Below are 9,365 nucleotides of genomic sequence, written 5' to 3'. Positions count from 1 at the left end.
TCAGGCAGGAAAGGAAGGAGGTCCGAGGACAAGGTTGGAGGTGTGCGCTTCTGAGGGGGTCCCTGCCTTTTCAGGCCGCATTCCAATCAAGATCTGAGGGACTCTGACCCCCCTCCCACCCAGGAGGCAGAGCCAGGGGGAAGGTGGAGTCCAAAGGGCTCCCCCACCTTTTATTTAAATTATTTTTTGGTAGTTGTGGGTGGACAGATGCCTTTATTTTATTTGTTTTCTGTCTTTACGTGGTGCTCAGGATCCTGCCTCATGCATGCGAGGCAAATGCTCTGCCCCAGTCACAGCCCTCAGCCCCCAACAGGCTCCCTTTTCTGTGCGTTTCAGAGAGGGTGGTGAGTTGTCCAAAGTCACACAGCACAGTGACAGCAAAGCAGGAGTTAGCACCTAGGAGCTATGTGACCCTGTGAGGACCCTTTCCCCCATTCCTGTGCCTCAAAGGCAGGGACAGGGCACTGCCGAGGCACTGCCAGGGCCCTGCTCAGGACAGCTGTGGTCATTCTTAGAGTGGGGACAGGGCGGGAGTGCAGCCTGGGTCGTAGCCCGCTGAGGGGCTGAGGCAGAGGAGGCTCAGGCGCAGGCTCAAGGCTGCAGGGGGTCGTGACGGCCTGACTCCAGCAACCCAGGCTCCCCCACCCGCTCCCTGTCGCCTGGACCCCCACCCCTGTGCTCTCCAGGTGCCCCATGGGCGCACTGGTCCACCGGTGACAACCGCCAGGATTTGCTCTTCCGGGGGAGCCCCTCTCTCGCCCCACATGGCCCCATGCAGGGTTCTGTCTGCAAGGGGACCAGGAGCGGGGGAGGAGGCACCGTCTGGGGGGGGGCTGTGAGTCCCGGTGGGCACTGGCTGGGGGCCACCAAGATGAGCACTAAGGTAGAGGAGAGGGTGGCGGGGCCAGGATCGGTGGCCACGTCTATGATCCCAGCGGCTCAGGAGGCTGGGACAGGAGGATCTCGAGCTCAAGGCCAGCCTCAGCAGCTCAGCGAGACCCTGTCTCTAAATACAGCACGAAGTGGGGCTGGGGACGTGGCTCAGTGGTCGAGTGCCCCCGAGCTCCATCCCTGGTACCAAAGAGAAAGTGGCCTGCAAGTCACTGGGCCGCTGGTGAGGGTGGCCTTGGGGCCCTCGTAGGGATGTGTCCGGAGCCCGCAGAGTGGACGTTCCGCTGGGCTGCAGCTGGGGCAGCGGGGCTGTTGGGGACAGAGTCCAGCTCACTGTGCTTGGCTGCGTGTCCTCGGCAGGTCGCGTGCCCCTCAGCCCCTTGGAGGGGTGTCGTGGGAGAGGACGCGGGGCGCACAGGGCCAGGCGGGTTCCAGCTGGTGGCCGAGCGTGGGGCGCAGGCGGCCTGGCCCTCAGCATGTGCCCAGCTGTTCTGGGGACAGCTTTAGGGACTTGGTGCACAGAGGGCCACTGTGGTCCTTGGTTTGTGACACAGCCACAGGGTCCATCACGGCCCCCTCGAGATGTTCAATAACACAGAGCCCAAGGCCAGCAGCACTGACCCTCTGTCCCCCCCGCTGGCTGGTGCCATGGCTTGGGTGTCCCATCCTACAGATGAGTGTCCACCTGAAGAGGACGCTGGAGATACGAGGGGCCTTTCCAGGGGATCCAGGCAGAGCCCAGGATGGCGACGTCCCCGTGGGCCCCAGCGGCCCCCTGCCCTCTGCCACAGCTTAGAAGAGGGCGTCACCGACACGGGCTGGGTCCCTCCAGCCTGGAGGCAGCCCCCTGCTGGGCCTGGCACCCAGGACCTTGGGGTCCTCTCCTGTGACTGGGGAAAAACCACGCCCTGGCTGCACAGGAGCCGGGGCCCTGGGCAAGTCCGCTGGCCTCGGATCCCACGCCCCGCCCTGGCCTCCCCACACGACTTCCCAGACACAGTGACAGCCTGGGGGTTCCCAGACCTGGCCTGTGGCCTCGCCTGTGGCCAGGAAGGGCCACTTCCCCTGCAGGGAGGGACTGGGCGAGGCCTGGGCAGTGGAGCAGCCTCCCCCACAGCCTGTCCTGGACCTGCAAGGCGCTGCCACCCTGGAGGGTCTGCCAAGCAGGACAGACCCCTCCCCTCCGGGGACACGCGCAGGGGCACGACTGAGGGGCCTCAGACCGAGGCACACACAGCCCTGCACCAGGCACCGGCTTCAACCTCTGAGTTGCCTTCCGCCAAGCATACAGTAGGTGCTCAATATGTGCTTCCTTCAACCAATCAACAGGTAAAGGCTGGGCTGAGGAGGTGGCCACCGGGGCGGGACTGCGCAGGACAGCAGAGCCAGGGTCCGCGGGCAGGCAGGAGGCTGGGGTGGGGCCGACCCTCACCAACAACCCTCCGTGGCTCCCACCGGCCCATGGGAGGGGGAAGAGCTCACGAGGCACAGAAGCCACACAGCCACCGGGTGCCATCTCACCGCCACGAGTGCGGCCCAGCCCAGGAGCGGCCCTCTCCTCCCGGCAGCTGCCCCTCCTGGGACCTGGGCACATCCCGCGTCAACAAGTGGCCCTGCTCCGGGACAGGGTCACAGGGGGCAGGCGGGCGGTGGCCGGGGCATCTGCGGAGGGTGTGGGATGGCCCCAGGGAGGGCTGAGGCTGGGGGAGCCTCCCTGCTCCTGGTTCCCGTGGGGCCCACAGCCTGGACAACAGTGGCCTCGACTGTGGGGACAGGGAGGGCGGAGGGAGCGTCTGCCTCCTGGTGGGGTGTCCCCCTCCCCGCCGCGCTCCAGGCAGGACACGTCCCCAGGAAGCCCAGGCTCCCCTCGGGGCCCTGTGGCCCTGCGGGAGTGGGCGAGGCTGACCCTCAAGCCAGGCCCGGAGAGGGCTCTGAGTCCCCTCCCAGAGCAGTGACCTCTGTCACCTGTCACCAGCTCCAGGAGGGGCTAAGATGAGGCCAGCACTGTGCCCAGGCCCCCAGGCGGGCTCAGAGAGGGGTCTGCCTGAGGCCCACGGCGGACAGCACTGTCCACGGGGTCCCACAGAGGACAGGGCTGTCCCCGGCCCCACTGTCATCCTGAGCAGCGGCCTCTCCGAAGGGGCTCAGCCTGGCTGGGCTGGGCATCGCGGGGGCAAGGACAGGAGGTTGCAGGAAGGGATCGTTCCCTCCTCTCCCCAGGGCCCCGGCCGTGGCCACCGAGCCCTCCCTGGCTGATGCCCCTTCCTTCAGCTGCTGCCCCGTTGGCGGGTTTCTTGGAGCTGGGGACCAAGGGGGGGTGGCCGCTGTGCAGTCCAGTTCTCGAGCAGCATCTGGCTGAGGCGCCGAGGCTGGCCTTGAACTTGAGCCCCCTGCCTCAGGCCCCCGAGCTGCTGGGGTGACGGGCTCATCCTGGTCATCCTGCTGTGGGGACGACGGGCAGCGGCTGAGCAGTGGCCCTGTCCTCAGGCATCTGGAGGTTGTCACATGTGGTCTGGTAGGAGCCCTGAGTGACTCCCTTGCGCAGAACCGTGGACCTCCGAGCCCAAGGCAGCCCCGAGAGGAGCTCCCAGGGCTGGGGGTTGGACCCAGAGGAGCTTTTTAAATTCATGATCCATTTTACAGAACTGGATAGAGGCCCAGAGAGGGAAGGGACTTGCTCACTGTCACGCAGCCCCATGGCCGTTGGGCTTATGCTCCCTGATCCTGGCACTCTTCCAAATGCCTTACACATGTGACTCCTTAGTCTTTCCAGCAACCCTAGGAGGCAGTATATAATCCCTATTTACAGATGGAGCTGCTGAGGCACAGAGGGGTCAAGGAAGTTACCTGAGGTCACACAACTTGTGAGCCCAGGCAGCCTGGCTCCAAAGCCTTGTAAGTAATGTGATGCTTTGTTGGCTCTAGCGATAGTCACCTAGTATGGATCTTGTCTTGTCTTGGCTCCTGCCTTGGCTCTTGGCTTCACTGCAGTCTCTCATGGTCTCCATGCCTTCATAGTACAGACTTATAATATCACTATTTAAATTTATTGAACGCTTTCTCTGATGCAAGCACAGTGGACTAAGGCTTTCCTACAAATGTCACTTAATTCTCAGGATAACCCTACAAGATGGGTATCACAATCTCCATTTGCCTCTGAGAAAACGGAAAGGCTGATTAACTTGCCCAGGGAGACACAGCTAGTAAGAGCGAGCCAGTCCTGCCCATGCGGTGATGGCCCCTCTGTGGTGATCATGAGCTGACCCTGGATGAGGGGGGTCACAGGGCCAGCAGGCCCCTGGGGAAGCTGTTCTGTCCACTTTTGGACATCTCTGGCCCCCGGTGCTTTTGCCTTGTCCCAGCAGCACAGGCTGCCCCACCCCCTGCTGGTGACCCCTGAACTCTCTGCTCCCTGACGTGGCTCCTGCGTCACCCAGAGGAGCCAGGATCAGCACCCAGCCTGGGTTGCTCTTGGCAGCAGCTGCAGGAAGCAGGACCCGCCTGCATCTCAGGTGTCACTCAGGAACCGTCCAGCGTCACTGCCCGTCACTGCCCTGCCCGGCCTCCTTCCCACGCCCACGGGCTGTGTCTCTGTCCAGTTAGGCTGGGGGCTGGGGGGCTCCCCTGGGGACAGCGGCTCCCAGGACTGGGCCAGGCCGGGGAGGAGGCAGCGGGTCTGGGGACAAGGCCGGAGGCCCGGGGACAGGGAGGCAGCCAAGCTTCCTGTGGGCACCGCTCCACACACCGTGGTGGGACAGCTTGCGTGACCTCTTTTCCCTGGGGACACAGGCTGCGCGCTGGGGCCCGGGTCACCACAGTCTTTCCAACGACCCATTTCAGAGATAGACGAACAGAGGTAGGCTCGGTGCAAGGTGGCCGCCACTGCCGGGCAGTGGCAGAGCTGATTAGAGTGGCCCTGCCTGACCAGGTGCCCCAGGGCATCCGGGGTCAGAGTGGGACATCTGGGTGTCTTTGGGGAGCCGGGACTGGACAGTCAGCCTTGATGAGCTCCCTGGGGTGGCTCCTAGCCTGGACCACAGCTCACGACCTGGCTCCGGCCTCAGCGGTGTTGGGCTTACTGTGTAACCCCAGAAGTCCCTTTCCCTCTCTGGGCCGCAGCGACAGACTGTCACGAGGTCCCTGGTTGGCCCTTCCAGTAGCTGCCCACAGGCCACCCCAGCAACACTGAGGTCACTCCCTGGGAGAGCTCTTTACATCTGCAGCCTCCTCCCCGGCACCCCGCGAGGAGGCCTCTTCTCCAGTTTACAGAAGAGAAAACAGAGACAGAAGGCGGCGGGGCTCAGGCTGCGCACAGAAGCCCAGAGCTCCAGGCCCTGCCTCTCCCCCAAGGTCACGGCCCAGGGGGACCATGCGGGCTGCCCTCTGCCCGCACACCACCTGAGGCCCCCCAGCTCCCCTCTGCACGGCTGGCAATTCACACAGAGGGGCCAAGGGCAGCTACCCCAACAAGTCACCCAGGCCACCTCCTTGGAGACCTTTCTCCTGGGGGCTCCGTCCTCCCGTGTGGCCCTGCACGAGGACCAGCCAGGCAGGCCCTGCCTCATCCTGCAGACGAAGAGACTGAGGCGGAGGGGAGGTTGGCGAGCAGGACACCCCTGTGGGTTCTTCCACCCCCCCATCCCGTGAAACAGGGAGCAGGGCCACCTGGGCTCAGGACGAACAGGTAGAGGCTCAGCCCTCCTGGTCCTGGTCCTGGGGATCGAACTCAGGGACACTCGGCCACTGAGCCGCATCCCCAGCCCTGTTCTGTATTTTATTTAGAGACAGGGTCTCACTGAGTTGCTTAGGGCCTCATCGTTGCTGAGGCTGGCTTCGAACTCGAGATCCTCCTGCCTCAGCCTCCCGGGCCTCTGGGGTTACAGGCGTGCGCCGTCGCGCCTGACCCTGCTCCAGGCATTTGACCCACTTGCTACCTGGGTCCAGCCGCCCGGGAGCTGGCACCCCTGCCACCCCTCCCTGTCCTGCTGCTTCTGCTGCGCAGACAGGAAACTGAGGCCCGAGCTCCACCTCGCAGGGCCCCGGAGAAGCAGGGCGCTGAATCGGGCTGAGGGACAGTGAGTTCCTGGGGCCAGAGGTCGGGATGCGGGCTGTGCCTGGCCCAGGCCCCTGCTCTCTGGGGCTCCACCCCTGGGCCCTGGAGGGTCACCCTCTTGGCACCCGTAGGGGAGGGGCCTCAGGTGACAGCCTGTAGTCCGGGGCCAGTCCGGGGGGTGCTGGGTTCTCAGCCCCATTTCACAGAGGAAAGCTCGAGCCCAGGGAGCGCTGTCCTCGGGCCGTGGACGAGGGGGAGGGAGGGCGGAGGCTGAGGAGAGGCCCAGGGATGGGGGAGGCCGGCCCTGGCCGCCCTGCTGCCCCACAGCTGGTGGGGCCGGGCTGCCGGGCTCTCATAGGTGGGGCTCCGGGGAGGGGCTGTTTGTTCCCGGGCAGCCCAGGCTCGGTGGCTTTATGGTGCCATCTGGGAGATGTGGTGGGGCGGGCCCGGCTGGCACAGGGCCAGGGCGGGGAAGGGGCACCGCACAGCGAGGGCTGCCCCCCAGCTGTCGCCTGGCCCTCTGGAGGGCGGGGCCCGGGGCGAGCCGGAGTCCACACGGCCAGGTGTGGACGAGCCCCACGTCAGGGCCAAGAACACCGAGGTCAGCAGGTCAGCCACCTGCCCAGGTCACAGCTAGCCATCGGTGAGGCTGGGTGTCTGCTTAGGTAGCCATGACGTCACGTAGGAGCCTGTGTCCTGCCCCCTGCCACACTGGTGCTGGGGCCAAGGCCTGGCTGCAGAGGGCACCCCAAAACCTGGGCAAGGGGCCTGGCCTCCCGGGACTCAGCTTCCTGTCTGCAAAGTGGGCGCAGCGCTTCCTGTGGGCCTCTGGGATAGGGTGGGGTGGGCTCTGTCCTGGGAACTCACGTGGGGACCCACAGGCGAGGTCCTCTGCATCATGTCCTCCACGGCCTCGGCCTCGGCCTCAGCTTCTGCCCTCGCCGGGCTGTCTGAGCCCCTGGGAGCCGCAGGCCGTCCGTACTCCAAACCCAGCCCCGTCCAGAGCAGCCCCGAGGGAAGGGACAATGTGACCTTCCCAAGGGCCTGAGACACCCCGGGCACAGGCGGGCCCTTCCCCAGCACTTGGCAGCTTTCTTCCCCAAGAAGGGCTTGAGGCGCCGTGGCCACAGAGGGTCACTCCTCTCGCAGGCCCGGCTCAGGGTACGGCCGGCGGGACAGCTTGTGGCGGCCTGGCCAGGAGGCCCGGCCTCCTCCAGGGGACTCCATTGGTGGAGCGCACAGGCCTGGGCCTGGGCTGAGCAAGGCCCACTCAGAGGAACCGCCCTGGACCTGCTCTCTGAGCACCTTGGGGCTGCAGTAGGACCCTCTGGTCCCCATCCTGGGCCGTGCGCCTCCCCCACACCTGCTGTGTCTGGAGCTGGGCTCAGGGGCCACCCCTCTTCAGGGCTCTATGGCCTGGGAGGGGCCACCGCCCTGGGGGCTCCGGGCACCTGCTGCCTCTCCTTCATCCCCTTGGCATCAGAGGAGTCACGACCTTGTTCCAGCTCAGGTCTGCTCGGGGACGTCCCTGTCCCCACCAGCACGTCGTGGGGCGGGCTCCTCCATGCCGCGGCTCGGCTCAGCTTCCCGAGGAAGCTGCTCTGGGTCCTTCCTCACACAGGAGCCAGCTCTTCCCGAGGAAGTAAAGCCAGGACTCCGGGGAAGGAAGGGACAGGGAGCCACGTTCTGGCCAAGAGGACGTGGACGGAGCTGTTAGGTGGGACCCGAGGCCAGGTCCTGGCACAGGGGCTGGCCGAGAGGCCATCAGCTGGCAGCGGAGCTCTTGGTCCTCTGCTGCCTTCCTCGCGGCAGGACAAACAGGCCCCCGGCCCCTTGCGGTCCATCCTCTGTTCACATGGGGCTGCGCATGTGGCGGCTGCCGGGTCCAGAGTCACAGAGCTACCAGGTCGCCATTTCTTAGTGGGTGACACGGGCCACGCCTGTTTTCCCAGCTGGTAAATGGGAATGACGATGGCACTCAGGTGTCCAGAACTAAGCTCCTCTCACCTGGGCTCCTGGAAGGCACATGCGCGGCTGGGTCCCTGGACCACATTCCAGACCTCGAGACCTGGGTGATGACCCCTGGGTATGCCCAGGCACAGAAAAGAGGCCATCGGGCTGAGTCACCGCCTTGCCTTCCTTCCTATATGTAACTGAAACGTTTATAACAGAAAACGAGTGGTGCACACCTGTAATCCCAGGGGCTCGGGAGGCTGAGGCAGGAGGATCTCGGGTTCAAAGCTAGCCCTAAGCAACTCAGTGAGACCCCGTCTCTAAATAATATAAAAAGGGCTGGGATATGGCTCAGTGGTTAAGCCCCGGGTTCAATCCCCAGTACAAAAACAGAACAAAACAAACACCCCAGAAAATTAGCATATACCCTGTTGTGAGGACGGAACAGAAAGAATTCAAATGTGATTTACAGAAAAATCTAGTAAAAGCGATCCGTGGCGAGGCTGCCTGTGAGGCCGTGCAGGCGTGAGATCTCATGCCCTGCAGCCTGTCTGTGCACCAACCAAGGAGGGAGCGCGGGCGACCTCGCCCTGCATGAGCCTCGGTTCCTCGGGAGCGGGGCACACGGATGTGCAGCTCAGATGTGTTGAGTCCACGCTCAGGAACAGCGGCGTGCCCTGAACCAACACGTTCTACACAGGACAAAACTGTCCCTGGAGTCGGAGGCCCAGGGACCCATGAGAGTGAAGGCTGGGTCTAGTGGCCACAGGACCGCCCACCAGAGGAGGCCGGAGGCTGAAGACCTGGAGGAGGCTCCCAGCTCCCCTTCCCCCCCACGCTGACTTCCCAAAGGTGCAACCCCCCTGCACCGGGCAGACCAATCCCGAGAGCCAACAGCGCAGCCCCTCGGGCCCAAACACGACCACAAAGATGGAACCCCGTGGCACGTCCCCAGCGATGGCCTGGCTCGGGGATCCTGTTTCCCAACCAAGCACTGACTTTCTCTTCCCTCAGGGGCCTGGCTCTCCTCACGGGCTCAGCTGTCAGGGAGGGAACCAGGGCACGAAGTGGCTGACACCGTGGGTCTCTGGGACTCTGGGGAATGCAGTGTGCTCTGGTTGTGGTCCCCTCCCACGTGCTGGGGAGGGTGGCTCTCCCAGATGCTCCTGCACGGCACCCTGATCTCACTCGGGACCTCGCCCCACAGTGCTCACTGTCCCATCTCTTAGGCTCTGTGTCCCCATCGGAGACAGGGGCCCTCATCAGACCCGGATGATCCCTATCAGGGGACACAGAGGGGGCTCAACAGACTTCCTTCACAAGCCTGGCACCAAGGGCCCCAACCCACACCTCCATCTCGGTGGGCCGGGGTGCCTGGGTGAGGTGTCCTCGACTACAGGAACCGATGGCTGGGGACAGTGGTGGGGAAAGCCAGTGAGCCAAGCAAGGTCACGCAGAGCTGGGGATG

The sequence above is a fragment of the Marmota monax genome, unplaced genomic scaffold (genome assembly GCF_021218885.2).
Source record: "Marmota monax isolate L192 unplaced genomic scaffold, Marmota_monax_Labrador192_F-V1.1 WCK01_AAM20220418_F8-fsc00211, whole genome shotgun sequence".
Classification (NCBI taxonomy): domain Eukaryota; kingdom Metazoa; phylum Chordata; class Mammalia; order Rodentia; family Sciuridae; genus Marmota; species Marmota monax.
This window is presented reverse-complemented; position numbering follows the sequence as displayed.